Below are 15,296 nucleotides of genomic sequence, written 5' to 3' on the forward strand. Positions count from 1 at the left end.
CACATCCTGTTAGCATGTGTCTTTTGCTGGGTAGATTTTGGTGGCTGGACGGAGTCTATGATTTGACAGCCCCAGCTAGTTTGAATGAGGCATATCTTTACTATTGGTGGGCTTGGGGAGGGGGGTCCTGCTCGAAATTCAGGCTAAAAGGACTACTGCACCATTTTTTAGATCATTGTTTGAGCGAACATGCCTTCAAAGTGGAGCACCCCCTGAAGACCAGTGAATCGTCGTTGCAGCCAACCACCATTTGCCTTCAGCAACTGTCCTGGCGAAGCCTTGCTTCTTCAACTTCCTGAAAGCACTGTACTGGTCAGAACAATTAGTCTCAATCCCTTTTCGAGCATCCTGCACTTGGATGCCTTTGCAGAAGTGCTTTAGGTCCACCCTGTGGACTGACCAGTGCCCCGCTGGGCTATTTTGATGCATTGGTCGCCGTCCTGAGTCTGGACTTGGGACTCTGCAGGCGCTCGATGATTGAGACAAGAGGCCGCCCGCTGCAGTTGCAGCACCCCAGCATGAAGATGGGCCTTGCGGGATTAGCATTTTCATTTCTGCCACGAGGGTCGTCTTCTGCTTTTGATTGCAGTGGCCATCATGGTCTCCTGCCTGCGTTGTGTCCAGGGGCTCCTCCTAGGTTGTCAGCAAGGGGTTGGCAAAATGCCTCGCTGTCCCTGTACTAGAGGCCTTTCCCTACTTTATCTCAAAACTAAGGACCTGTCAGTGTCAGAATGTCTAAGCCATTCTGTGTCCAAAGTACTATTCTAACCCTCACATTCTAATGAAATAAATCTTTAGGTGAAAAGGATAAGGTTTTTGTCCTTCAGTATTTCATCATAATAAAGTTTATTCAGATAAAATTTGTAAACCAATACAAAACAGATGTACCTGATTCAATAAAGTAAAATGCAATGTTCATGATCATACTAGACCACTCAATAGTTAAAATCTAACAACATTCAATAAAAACACTTTAAGATTGAGCATCCACAATATGTTTTCCTCTGTTCCATGCCTTTCTCAGAAATTCTAGGGCACACCAGGTAACGACTAAGGGTTCCTCGCGCAACAAAAATGAGTGCCGAACTGCATTGGTTAAAATTTGCTTCTCAGTAGTGGAGTGATTGTCCATTTCCTAATGTCATCGTAGCACGGACAGAACAAAACGAAATGTAACTGTCTTTGTTTACAGCACTACAGCCTGGGTAAACCGAGAACTGCTCATAGCCCTGCCAGATCCTCATGTTATCTCTTATTAACAAGAGATTACACAACGTGCCCTAGTCAGTGCCCACCGATCTACAGGTTTATTGCTCTGTAACAAATAAGGCTGGATTACATCAGGTTTCACAAGAAGTGTATGTTTTCTTTTTCACTCAAGAAGAAACCCAGTGGATTCGCGTTTTGTAAAGATTAAGGATCGGAAAGCCCTCTTGTACATATTACTCGACTGTAGTGAGCAAGTAGTCTGGACACTGCAGGCTTGGGGCATTGTCTCAGACAGAGATGAAATTGAGCCGTGGTACTTCACGCCAAAGGGATCTTGAGAGTAAACTTTTAATAATTTCATGAGATAAGCTAGCACTCGGGTTGGACCATATTCCAAGCCAGTGCATACATGGCGCTGCATATCAATCGTCCCCAATGTGGTGTATACCCCGTTCTGTGTGCACAGCATAGTTCGGAGCAGAACTGTGGAACCCTAGTAACTTTTTCAGATAGTTCTCCAGCATGGGGTCTGGCATGGATTCACATGCTCTTGAATATTCCCCGTCGTCAGGCTGGGAATACTCGTTAAAGAAAAAATCAGTTTCACTTCTGAACTGTCTTTCTCCTAACAACCAATCACTGGTCTCTGGGTCATACTGCCCCCAGCCAATGACTGCCCTCTACCTAAGCCCCTCCTCTGGCAGCCATCTTCAGAGGATTGTTACTGCACGTTCAAGTGTTGGGAGTCCTCGTGCTTCAGCTCTCGAGCTTGTACTGCGTTTAGCGATTTTTCTAAGATTTTTGCTCTATTTTTTCAGTCAATCGAGCCTCAAGCTCCATCGATCCATCTTCCGATTAACGGGGACCCGTTTTTCGGATTCCACAGCGCCCCTAAAAGGTGTATTTTTATTTTTTTTTGTTCTTGGAGGATTACAGAAGCGTCTTCAAGGCCTACCATGCGTGGCAGCAATGGAAGTACAGCCAGCTCCGAGAGGATGTCCAGACGCGTTCGCTTTGGGGTTGATTGGTCCCACCAATCCAAGGGGAGAAGTTGTATGTTGCAGGGCAATGCAGCAGGGTGGGGGCCCCGGAGCAGATCAGGTACTCAGCAGACTCATGACTACACTCTACGAACTGGGGTTCTCAATTAACTTCCAGAAGTCTCAGCTTTACTCTACACAAACACTGGTGTTTTTGGGACTGCTGTGGCACACTCAGAAGCAGAGGGTGTTCCCCACGTTGAGAAGGTGGTGGCAATCAAATCTTCTGTTGCTCACTTCCTCAGAAGATCCGTAACTACCTGTCTCCTGGCCATACCTTACACCAGGCTGCGAATGAGAAGGGCCTCGGTCACTATACCCGCTCACCTACAGCAGGACCTCACTTGGGGGGTGGGGGGGAGACAGGATGCCAACCTCATGGTGGGCAGACTGTTCAGACCTCCTCCAGTGGATCTTACTAGAACTACGGAAAAGTATATAGATTTCTTATGTACCTTAGAATTGTGTTCCACTCTTCTGCAAAGTATCCTTGGTATAACTGCATATTCCTGTAATAGAACTAGTAAGGTTTTACTCACCTTGAATAGCTGATTGCCATTCTAAATGTGTATCCTGAGTTCTTACTTACCCCTGAGATGCTTATTGCTTACCTTTGAACTGTGTTCTGAAAAGTAATACTGGTGTAACTGTATCCATTCCTAAGAGAAGAATAAGTTAAATATGTTACCAAGTGCTTGTCTTTTTGGTAGTGCAAGTGTATTGGTCCTGAAACAGAACAATTTATACAGTGGCCAGGGTCACTTGTGACAGTGTTGATATAACTATAGTATTCCTGAAACAAGATAAGTGTAGGTTATTACCAACTAGCGGTACCACCCGGCGTTGCTGGGGTCTGTAGCTGACATGCACTTCTGGGTCTGCTATAGCCTTGTATAATAGCCTTGTATATGTTTTATTGTCTCATAATGTCCTATTTTTGAAAAATTGCAAAATCGGCATTCTCCCAAAATCACCTATAGTGATAGCACAGGGCCGGACCCCACCCAGTGCAGGGCGAATGGGTGTGGTTGGTCAAATTTCGCTCTCACCAGTACACCCCGACTGGTATGCCGACCTTGTGCCACAATTTCAGCTCACCAGCTTTTATGGGGCTGGAGCCAACCCCGAACATACAAACCCACTTTCACAAATATTGCAGGGCTTTACAGCCCTGTAGTTATGGTTAAGTTGCTCAACCCATAGGGGGCTTATAATTTCACCCCCTGGACAAATCCTCACAAAACTTTTCAAAGAAAGTATATGTCCCTGTCCTCTTTGGAGCTCCGCTGTAGCTTAGAGAACGGGATCATGACAGCTGTGGTTGCTTCAATGTTGCAAAGGGTATGCAGGTGCCTCTGGTCGTCTCATTCTTCAGTCACTTATGCTTCCAGTGGTCGACTTGCTTTTCACTCTAGAAGACTCAACTTTGATACAGTTCCAGCACCCACTCCTCTGCAATCTCGCTCAGCATTTTACAGAAAGGGGCGTTTGGCTGTCCAATCAGGACATCCAGACCCCCTTGTGGGAGCTTCTCTGGCAGACAAAGGACAGTGGGGTGGAAGACTTATCCCCCACTTCCTGCCCAGACACTCTGGAGCCTAGGCCCGGATACCCAAGGGTTCCCGCCAAAGGCAAAACACACACACTGACCTCCCTCTCCCCGAATGATATGAGAAGGGCGAAAAAAGAAGGGAGGTCCCAGGTTGGTACTTGGGTGCCCCTTGTAAAGACTGGAGGGGGGTCTGTACTTCTGCTATCTATATGGCGGAGGAGAGGCACAGAGGACCCCAGCCAAGATTCTCTATTACTGGTACGTGGTCGAGCAGTCAAGGCCTAGCTTCTCAGGAGGTGATGCAGTACAGTGTAGTCCCCAAACATCCACAAATGAATGTCCACACACTATATTAGTTAAAACAGTCTTTATATAATTAATATTCAAGGTTATGTACAATATCACGATAACTCACTTTGTACTCGGTTATCTATAATGGCAAATATACAGTTCTACGTGGTACCACAATTACTATTAGATCTCTTTAAAGTGCATCAACTGTACGGTTAAATGGCACACAAATCAGTTTGTAACGGAAACCAACAATAGATATAAGAGGAAAGCAGTTGGTTAGAACAATTGGCAGAATACTGGCCCCTACCACTAGACACAGTTCTGTGTGGAGATTCCCCCTCCTCCACCCCCCACCTGGGCAACCTGTAGAATAAAGATATATCACAAGCCCAGTCCATATATTGTTCACAAGAGACTTTCCAATTGTTCTGCAACCCCAAAGTACCTGGCGTTGTAGCGTTCCTCGTCTGGTAATCGACGGCCCTTCTTGAGTGCCCTCCTTTAAGACAGGAGTCGCGGGTCGTCGAACGTCCGACAGAGAACAGGGTGAACTACGATGGTGAAGTGGCAGCTTCTTTCCTAGCGGTGCTCGTCGATGGGGAAGCGTAAACGTCCTGCGAGGAAGAGGCGTGCGGGGCACCTCGATGTCGATAGTTCAGGACCGCAAAGAGTTTGAAGAACTGTGGCCCAGCAAGGGCGTCGAGTCGTCAGCGTCTCTGTGTGGTGGGAAACCCACCGGCGGATGCTCCTTGGCGTGTTGATGGCTTGGCCTTCTCCAGTGGGATAAGGAGGGTGGCGGTGCGGACAAGCGCGTCCGTGAATCGAAAGTTCTTAGGCAACGGGAGCACTGCGGCTCCAGTCGGCGATGGCGGTCGTCGACGGTGGCGGACAACAGTCAGGGCGCTTCTCTTTGGGATTCCGCAGCAGTCCCCGTCTCTGGTTGGCAGCCTGTCGTAGGTCTGTCTACCAAGGAGCCTTGGCAAAGATCAGCCGGTGCACGATGGTCCCTCGTAGCTTGGGAAGAGGGCGCCGTACCAGCTCCTCTCTGGGTCAGTCCTTGGAGGCGCACAGCAGCTTTGATGAAGAAGGGCAACAGCAATTCTTCTCTTCCAGCAGGGCTTCAAGGTTAAGCTTCAGTTTTACTCCAGTTACTCTTCGTAGTGGACTCCAGCTTCTGAACACGAATTCTAGCAGTGAGAGGCCCCCAGATATACTAGTTGATCTCCCATTCATTCTGCTGGGTCACACTCGGGCAACCAATTGGTCAGAAGGGCATTCATGCAGGCAGGCAGCCAATTATGTGCATAGTGCATTCAGGCCATTCACTTCTCTCCAGACACTCACAACAAGTTATGTGTATTGGGACAAGTACCCAGCCATTCAACACTCCACACTGCATTCATTCCAGTTTCGGGCATGGCTGTCTCAGTCATTGTGTCAACCAGAAACTAGACATCCACAACAAGAAGTGCATATTGGTCACACACTCCATTCACCCAGGTCCCACCCACAGGGTGTACCCACAACATAGTCACTGGGAAGGCTCCAGCCAGTCTCGCCTGGACTTCACAACAACTCCATATATGGAACTTCCACCCAACAGCCAGTCAGGGCGAAGAGACGGAGTCAGGGCTTCCCAGGACTTTGGGAAAACCAGGTAGCAGGCAATAGCAAGCAAGAGGCCGCAGGGGCCATCTTGTTTCCTATCAGGAATCAACTGATTCCAATGGCAGAGCCTGGGTATCCCAAAATGGAGGATACTCAGAGCACATTTCAAATTCAGCATGGAGCTGCCACCAGCCCATAGCCTGCTCTGTGGGTCACACACAGGTGCCCAAAAACATACACTAGGGGCACAGAGTTGTACCCCCACCCATGGGTGCCTTAAGCGTATCCTATGGGTCTGTACACCAAACCAAAAGAGAGCTGCACCGCCAGGAGTCCCCACATGAACTCATGCACGGAAAACAGGACAGAGCACACGATAAAAGGCAGTAAAGGACAAGGATACGGAAGCCCTGTCCCTCCGATGCATTTCCAGCATCACACCCCTATGGTGCACTACCGAGGCTATCAACATAGCCTGCTGTATACAAATCACACAGTAGTTTGTAGAACACGTCCACTGCCACCAGCCATAACTAGGAGATTGTCTGTGTGACAAAAAAAAATCTCAGGAGTACAGAGAAATGGGGATACTAGGTATCCCTTTGGCCCTCCACTGAAGGTGATATGTGCCAATCTCTCAAACTATAGCGTTTTTGGAAGAGATACTAAGTGCCTCTCTATCCTTAAGAACTGTAGTTAGTTGAGGATGCAGAAAAAGAATCGTAAAGGAGGACCCTAAGGGTTCACAGCAACACTGCCCATAAGCAGTAAAAACACAGATGTCTTTAAGAGCAATGGAGCAGACCGGCTCCATAGTACAGGTAGAATACAAAGAATAGAGTTCCAAAAGACAGAGCCCACAAGCATACATGAGTGTAAAAAGGCACCACTCATTCAGGATTGAAAGAAAAAGGCCCACACAATACAAAAAACATTCACTTTGATAAATATTGTTATATTTAACCATTTCTCCACCCCAACGTCGAGTCACCGAACTTCTACACTCGACGCCGGCCCGGAGAAGATTTCGACCGTCGACAGCTGCACAACGGATTTGGGCCTCGGAAGGCCCCTGGCCTCCGCCCTGCAAGTAGGGAGAGTGCGGGGTGGACATACTCTACACTCTTTTGGTATATAGGTACATTCTTCTATATTCCTACACTTACTAGCCCGCTGCCACAAGGTGCGTATGGAGGGTACCCCTTTCCAATTCTGCCCCAAGTGCAACCGCAAGTACCCTTGGGTCGACAGGCACGCCACGTGCAATCTCTGCTTGCCGCGGGACCACCCTGAGGCGAACTTCAGAGCGTGTAGTAGGTTTAAACCGAAAACACTTAAGGGCCGTTCGATCAAGCGTTGGGCCACCACGCCAGGCGTCGGGAGGCCATGGCAGCGGAGGGCGCCTTCAGCGATGGCAGCGACGCCGTGCTTTCAGACGGCGAGGGCAACGTGGCGTCAAGAGACAGCCGAGCGCAAGTCCCCGACCTCGGAAGGTCGTCCGGCAGGGGGGCTATGGGGGAAGACCCCCGGCGACACAAGCGCGACCCACAGTACTTCCACAAAGCACATGAAGTCCAACCGAGACTCGACCCGCACGTCGAGTTCTCGGAAAGAGGCATATAGAGAACGGTCCGAATCGGTGTCCTCTGGGCGTTCTCGATCTAGATCGCTGCATGACTCCAGGCAATCATCCACTGTTGCCAAGAGTCCTCGCTCCCCAAGGTAACAGAAGTTCGATCGTCTGAAGATGAAGCCGACTTCCATCCCCAGACCGCACTCCAGGAGTCGGCGCCCGCAGACAGCGTAATGGCGGCTCCCGAGTCCCTACCTCCAGGTTCTAAAGATAGGGACACTACCCCCGAACCTCGATGCCAGGTGTCGGAATGCTCCGGAGGGGCAAAAAAACAGGGAAAACACTCTTCCGCCCACGGGGAGTGGGGAAAACAGAGGAAGCAGTCTCAGCCTCCTCACACACCTCAAACTTCCCACTCCACATAAACAGACAGACAAGTCCCAGTACTCTGGTATCTCAAGGACACCTGCTAAAACCAGTAAGTCTAGTCAGGATAAGGCAGAGAAGGCCCAGAAAAGATCATTCCCAGTTCTAGAGAATGGTCTACTGATGACATAGACAGGGTTATGTCAAGGATGTCTTCATTGGCAGATTTTTACACAAAGAACCCTGAACACTTTCACTCCTATACTCCCGACGGGTCAGCACCCTCAGGCTCTAAGGATCCAATACCTCCAAGTAAGAAGTCTCGGTTTGAAGCTCCAACACAGTCTTCGGACCCCTTATATATACAGCCCTACTCCCAATATCAAGGGGATGCATCCTTTTGTGAGGGTCCAGATTTGGGCATGTTGGAAGAGCAAACTGGTATGGGCTACTATGGGGATGATGAGGAAGAGGAAGAGGAAGACCCTGAGACCTACAGAGTAGATTCCCCGGTAGAGAAAGAACCCCCGATTACCGACTCCCCTGTCGACAATCAACATCTCCTGAATGAAGTTCTGTCCCGAGCGGCAGAACATTTCCACATTGACACACAGGGTGCTCAAGAGGAGAGGGACTTCGCAGAAGAGTTAATGGGAGAAAGGAGGCCTGTTGCTCAGGCCATCCCTATCCTTAAATCTATTCAGAGGAGAATAGACCCTTCACTTTTAAATCCTAACCTCACCAGGGCAGTGAACCCCAGGATTGAGAAACTTTTCAGGGCAGCCCAATCAGACCCACTGTATATAAGGGAGCATCTGAAACCGGACTCCCTGGTTGTTACTAACACCCGTAGGAGGGCCGGAACACCCTTGTCATCGTCCGAAGCTCCTCCCGACAAGGAGAGCAAGAAACTGTATGGGTTGCGCAGGAAAGTAGCCTCCACTTCCGCCTACCAGGCAAGGATTGCCAACTCCACCACCCTGTTGGCCAGCTACAACTGCCATCAGTGGGAAGAAGTCGCGGCACTCATAGACTCCGCCCCAGAACCCTTAAAGAGCCAGTTGGCACGAGATGCGGCGGAGGGAAGAGCCGTGTCCGGGTGCATTTTAAAAGCAACCTTTGATGCCGCGGATTACGCCGGCAGATTGATAGCAGAAGGAACTGTTATCAAGAGACATGCTTGGTTACGGCAGTCTGGATTCAAAGCAGAAACCCAAGCATCTTTGTTGGATAAACCGGCAGAGCCGGATCTGTTTGGTAAGGCAGTCGAGGGCGCGCTGAAAAATGCCAAGGACGAATGAGACACTCAAATCCCTAGGCCAACTAACCAACAAACCCCCTAATCAAAGAGGGAATGGCAATTTTCGTCGCCCACACGGCCAAAATTCCCAGAGAGGATCTAACTATTCCCAGGGGCAGGGTACACCGTGGAACAATAATAACCAGCAGTCTACCCAGGGTTACGGCAGGGGTAATAAAAGAGGACGTGGTAAGGATAGAGGCAGTCCCAGTAAAGGAGGCGGCACGCCTCCACCAAAACAGTGACGCTCCGTTCAGGGTCCCTTCTCACGCAACCCCAGTAGGGGGACGCATTTCCAACTTCACCCAAGTTTGGGAAGGGATCACATCAGACAGATGGGTGCTGTCCACAGTATCCACTGGGTACTGCATAGAACTATTGGAGCGTCCCCGGAACCACCCTCCACGACAAAGAATACTTTCTTTGGAACACCAGAAGATCCTCCTCGAGGAGATCGTCAATCTGCTAGCAAAGGACGCGATAGAACTCGTCACGGGACACCAGGTAAACAAGGGTATTTATTCAACGTACTTCCTTGTGCCAAAAAAAGTTTTGACAATGCGCTCAGTATTGGACTTACGGCCTGCAAACAAGTATGTCAAGCCCCAAAAATTTCACATGACTACTCTCCAAGAGGTAATCCCCCTCCTAAAAAAGGGGGATTACATGGCAACATTGGACATGAAAGATGCCCATTTTCAGATTTCCATGTTCCCAGCGCACAGAAAGTACTTGCGCTTCAAGGTGGACAGTCGGCACTACCAGTTCAAGGTACTGCCCTTCGGGATAGCTTCGGCTCCCAGGGTATTCACCAAGGTACTGGCGGTAGCAGCAGCACACCTACGCAGGGAGGCAATCCCGGTGTACCTTACCTGGACGACTGGCTCATCACGGGGGAGACCCCACTAATTTGCAGAACAAACATACAAAGGACAATCGACCTCCTCTTCGAATTGGGCTCCTCAATAAACGAGAAAAAGTCAAGTCTGGTGCCAAGCACTTCCAAACAGTTCCTAGGAGCTATCCTAGACACTCAAGAGGGGTTGACCTTTCCTTCCGAGGAAAATATTCGGAATATACTGCTGCAAATTCCGCAATATCAGTCCGGTCGCCAGTTAACAGTACAAATCAATGCGGTTGCTGGGCATGATGGCGTCATGTATTTACCTGGTCGCCCACGCGCGCCTGCGCGTGCATCCCATGCAGAAATGGTTGGCGAAACAGTGGTCTCAGGCAAGTGGTCAGTGGGACGATCTAGTGGTCGTTTTGCCAACACTTGTACAAAGCCTAAACTGGTCGACAAGAGAAAATCTGTCCAAGGGGAAACCCTTTTACGATCCCGAGATACAGGCGGTAGTCACAACCGATGCATGTCTGACAGGGTGTGGAGCTCACCATCTCCACCACACAGCTCAGGGTCTCTGGTCTCACTCAGTGGCCAAGAATCACATCAACCTGCTAGAGCTTCTGGCAGTATTCAGAGCGCTTCAAGCGTTCGAACCCTACCTGCTAAATCTGTCAGTGCAAATCCGGACGGACAGCACTACAGCCATGTTTTACCTGAACAAGCAAGGAGGGACTTGTTCGCCAAATCGGTCCAAGCTTGCCCAGAAAATTTGGAAATGGGCAGTCAGACGGAACATCTTCCTGTCATCGCAACATGTTCCAGGGGATCTCAATTCTCTAGCGGATGCTCTAAGCAGAGACCCCCTCCCAGAAGAACACGAATGGTGTCTACACAGAAGAGTCGTAGAAGATATCTTCTCTCAGTGGGGCTTCCCCACTGTAGACCTATTCGCCACAAGCGAAAACAGACAATGCCCAGGATTTGCATCCAGGTTCCCCCAACCAGACTCCCAGGGGAACGCCCTGTGGATGAACTGGTCAGGAATGTTTGCGTACGCGTTTCCACCAACTCCTCATCGGGAAGGGGGGGGTCAACAAGATGAACAGAGAGTCGATGACGCTCGTCCTGGTTGCTCCCATGTGGGCGAGACAACCGTGGTTCCCACACCTACGCAGACTAGCGGTGTGCGAACCGATCAAACTTACGGCCTGGTACAACCTACTGTCCCAGCACCAAGGTCAAACAGTGCACCCTCAACCCAACTCAATGAACCTGGCAGCATGGCTCCCGAGGTCATAGAGTTCGGACATCTCAATTTACCACGGAGGTGTATGGACATCCTAAAAGAATCTAGGAAGCCAAACACGAGGCACTGCTACTTTGACAAATGGAAGAGATTCGTTATCTGGTGCCAGGATAAACAAATCAACCCAGTTCATTGCACTCCTTCCACTATCGTTACATACATGCTCCACCTGCTGGATGCAGGACTGGTTTTTAACTCACTGAAGGTACACCTGGCAGCTCTGTCAGCTTACACCACTTCCCATAACAAGGTGTCGTGGTGGAAAGTACCAGTAGTTAAAGCCTTCATGGAAGGAGTAAAGAGACTTCACCCTCCTATTTCAAACCCACCACCAGGATGGGACCTTAACGTGGTGCTATCTAAGCTCATGGGCCCCCCTTTCGAGCCCATGCATAAAAGCAGTCTCAAACACCCGACTTACAAAACGGCCTTCTTAGTAGCAATTACATCTATAAGAAGAGTCAGTGAATTCAGGCTCTGTCAGTGCAGGGTCCCTTCTTTACTGTCCATAAAGATAAACTGGTTTTACGCACACACCCTAGGTTCTCACCCAAGTTTATATCTAAATTCCACGTAAACCAGTCCATCGAGCTTCCGGCTTTCTTCCAAGACCCTCAAAGCTCGGCTGAGGTGAAACTACACACCCTAGATGTGCGTAGGGCGGTCCTCTACTATGTAAATAAAACCAGACCGCTAAGGAAAACAGATCAACTGTTTGTCTCCGTAGCTACAGGCAGAGAGGGGGATCGCGTCTCTAAAGGTGCCATCTCGAAGTAGATTCTTAACTGTATCCAGCTGTGTTACTCACTCTCTGAAAGAACTCTGGCTTTCATGCCAAGAGCCCACTCTACTAGAGGCATTGGGGCCACTCTGGCTTTCATTGCAAATGTACCCCTCGACACCATTTGCAAAGCAGCTACTTGGAGCTCTATTCACACTTTTACTCAGCATTACTGCATTGACACCCATTCCAAGGCAGATACACAAGTGGGACAAGCAGTTCTAAGACACTTATTTGCTCATGACCCTTTTCATATCCCACCCCTTTCTTCAGGTACTGCTCGCTAATCTATGCACAGCATGTGATCTAAGCAGATTCCACAAGCCTCAGAAGGGATACATTACTCACCGTAATCGTATTTCTGATGCTTGTAGTATTACTGGCACGCCCTGTGTCGACGCCCAGTTTCGAGTTTCAAAAACAAACTGTAATACTCCGCAGCTTCCACTAGATGTCGGCCTATGCACAGCATGTGAATCTAAGCAGATACAAGCATCAGAAATACGATTACGGTGAGTAATGTATCATATATATATATATATATATATATATATATATATATATATATATATATATATATATATATATATATATATATATATATATTCTATCGCACCAAACCCGGTGGTATCTAGGCGCTTATGCTTGAGATTTGTTACAGTGCTTATGTTACATTCAAGTGCAACAGAGTATGGTTACATCAAAGCGGATCAGGTAGGTACATTTGGCGAGCCGTACCCCATGTTGCAAGGGGCTACTACACCAGGATGCAAAAGTCAATCCGGCAAGTGCATTTGGGGAACCATACTCCATGTTGCAGGGCGGCTACTACACCAGGGTGTAAAAGTCAATGAGGAAGGTGCATTTTGGGAGCCATACCTTGTTTCCCCATCTTTTAATGTTCTACTAATAAAGCAGATGGTTTGCTCCCGGCTTTTGCTATCAAACTGACTCAAGACTGCTCCTATCCCTGTGTGGAAATCTGCAGCTCTCAGCACTGGAGCTTTACAGAGGGCATCTTTCTGCCCCTGGAAGGCTTTTTCACAGTCCTCATTGCACTTGACCTTTTTGGGGTAATTTGGAGAGGATATGGTATTCAGAGGAGAAGGTATGGTCCCATAGTTCTCAATGAAGTTACTGTTATAACCAGCAAGTTCTAAGAAGGCTCTTTGTTAGGGAGAATTCTCAGAAATGTGCTAATTCCACCTTTTCTTTGGAGACCCCCTGCAACTTTGCTGGATTTTGAGGGCTTGATTTTTTTAACGTGGAGAGAGTGAGACCCTTTTTCCCACTCTCTCGTGTGTTTTAATGTTAGTTTGTACACTGTTTCTTTTGGTTGTGGAGTTTGACAAATTCCGTAGGCATCATATTTACATTGCATCACACAGCACCTTGCGTCCAGACAGGGAAGTCTTTCAGACTTCCCAAATGTTTAAATACCTTCTCTGGGATAAACTACTGTTTCCCAGAGCAGTAAAGTTAAATTGACTTTACTTACATTTGTAACTTAAGATCCAGCACACACCATCTTACTATAGGGTGATGGAGGGGTTACTTAGTATCCCCTTTGTCTAGCTTCTCATGTAACATTTTTATGTTACCCTTTCCTCACTGAATGGCTGGTGGCAGTGGTTTACTTTTTTACTACCATTATGGGATTTTACTGCGGGCTGCGTTTGCAGCCACTGTAAAGCACCCACGGGTGCCATTTTTGTCAAAATGGCTCAGGTCTTCTTTTTTCGCCATTTCTTTGTGGAAAGGTCCTTCTTGAGATTTACTATGCGCGCCAAACCAGGTTTGGTCCCTTTGTTTGTTTTGTCTTTGGCGGGCTTCACGAGTGAAACCCGCCTCTGGCTCCAGGGTGTCTGACTGGGGCAGGAAGTGAAGGAGGTGCCCAAAACTCCCTGTGCTTAGTCTCCTAGGAGACAGGGATGCATTCTTAGGTGATTGGCCGGCTGGTTGTCCGGCAAGGACAGCCACCCTGCTGGGTGACTGACAGCTAGGCTGGAATTAATGGGAGCAAACTGCATAAAAGGCGAGGCTTTTTGGCTTGGAAGGCAGTCGACCACTGGACGAAGGAATCCGAAGAAGACGCCTACTGCAACTCCTGGACCATTGGTTTGCCCGGTGAAGCCCTGTTGCAGTGCTGAAACTCCAAATTAGTATCGACGGAGAAGCCCCTGCAAGGACGACTTCTCCCTTTTGAGTTGGTGGGACCAATCGACTCCAAAGTAAGCCACCTGGACATCCTCTCAAAGCTGGTCGAGTATCTACTGCAGTCGCTGCTGGAACCGGATAGCCAGGGAGAGGAACACCAGTTTGTGTGCGTTGCTTTTAAGCTGGTCAAGAGCTCCAGGAAGATCCTCCGGACTCCCAGGAAGCGGGACTGACCGAGCCTGAGCCCCTTCAACAGAGTGCGGGACCCCAGAAGCAAGGAAAGCCCATCTGGACAGCCAGGAACTGCAGTGTTGCCATTTGCGGTAGACGCAAGGAGATGAAATACTGAACAGCCACTTGTTTGAAGTTTGCCGGTTGCGAGCAGTGACCGTCCCATTGCAGTGCAGGAGTCCCCAGAAGTCCTCCCTCTTGTCCCCACGACTGAGGCCCAGGAACAGCGAGATCTGCAAAGCTGCACAGGAACAGAAGTCTTCTGCTGCACTTTTTCTTCAACCTTAAGGTACTGTTAAGTCTGAGAGAACTTACCTCTTGTTGTGTAGCCACTTATCCTCTTTGAAGACTTGCTTAGTTGCATGTGTAGAGTTGCTGTCGGCTTCTTTACTTCACAAGCCTTATCAGCTTGTGGCCCTACTTGAATTTTCTTCTATTCTACAAAGACTTATTAGACATTGGAAAATACTTTCTACTCACCTGCAAGAAGAGCTTCAGTTCACCTTAACTTTGGCTGGCCTAGGGTCTCTGAATGACTCTTCTCTCTTCCGCTTATGTGTTTTGCCTTCCTTCCACGAAAGGGTTTACTAACTTTGCATTGGGTGGTTGTTTTGAAAGCACTTACCTACTTAAAAATAACTGTTTGAATACTTGTTTTATTCTGAACTCTTCTCTTTAACACTACACCTAAGAATATTCTAAATGCAACAGTGATATATTAAATTCAACAGCACCCTAGCTATTGAAGTCACCTGAGGGTGTAGGTAATGCCTGTGTGTCATCCCAAATGGGTATTTGCTGATTTAGTTAACTAAGAGTGTGTATTTTTGAAGTATGTGTGTGTGGTGTTTTATATTGCTCCCTTCTGAAGAAGGCTTATTATAACTGATTGATAACTAAATTAATAATTGTTTTATCAAGAAACCTTGTGTTTAAGAGTTTATTTGAATACTTGTCACGTGAATCTCTGTGTAACTCCCCTACAGCTCACATTGACCCCTCTTAAGATAAGCCTGGCTGCTCGTGTAGTGC

General features: G+C 48.4%; 1 protein-coding gene across 1 annotated transcript in view; it reads left to right on the top strand.

Moving 5' to 3' along the window:
* CYTH2 (cytohesin 2) overlaps positions 1-15,296 on the top strand; it is a 482,465-nt gene that overhangs the window by 440,247 nt on the left and 26,922 nt on the right. The gene's annotated exons all lie outside the window — the stretch shown is intronic.

The sequence above is a fragment of the Ambystoma mexicanum genome, chromosome 1q (genome assembly GCF_040938575.1).
Source record: "Ambystoma mexicanum isolate Mex_15411 chromosome 1q, UKY_AmexF1_1, whole genome shotgun sequence".
Taxonomy (NCBI): Eukaryota; Metazoa; Chordata; class Amphibia; order Caudata; family Ambystomatidae; genus Ambystoma; species Ambystoma mexicanum.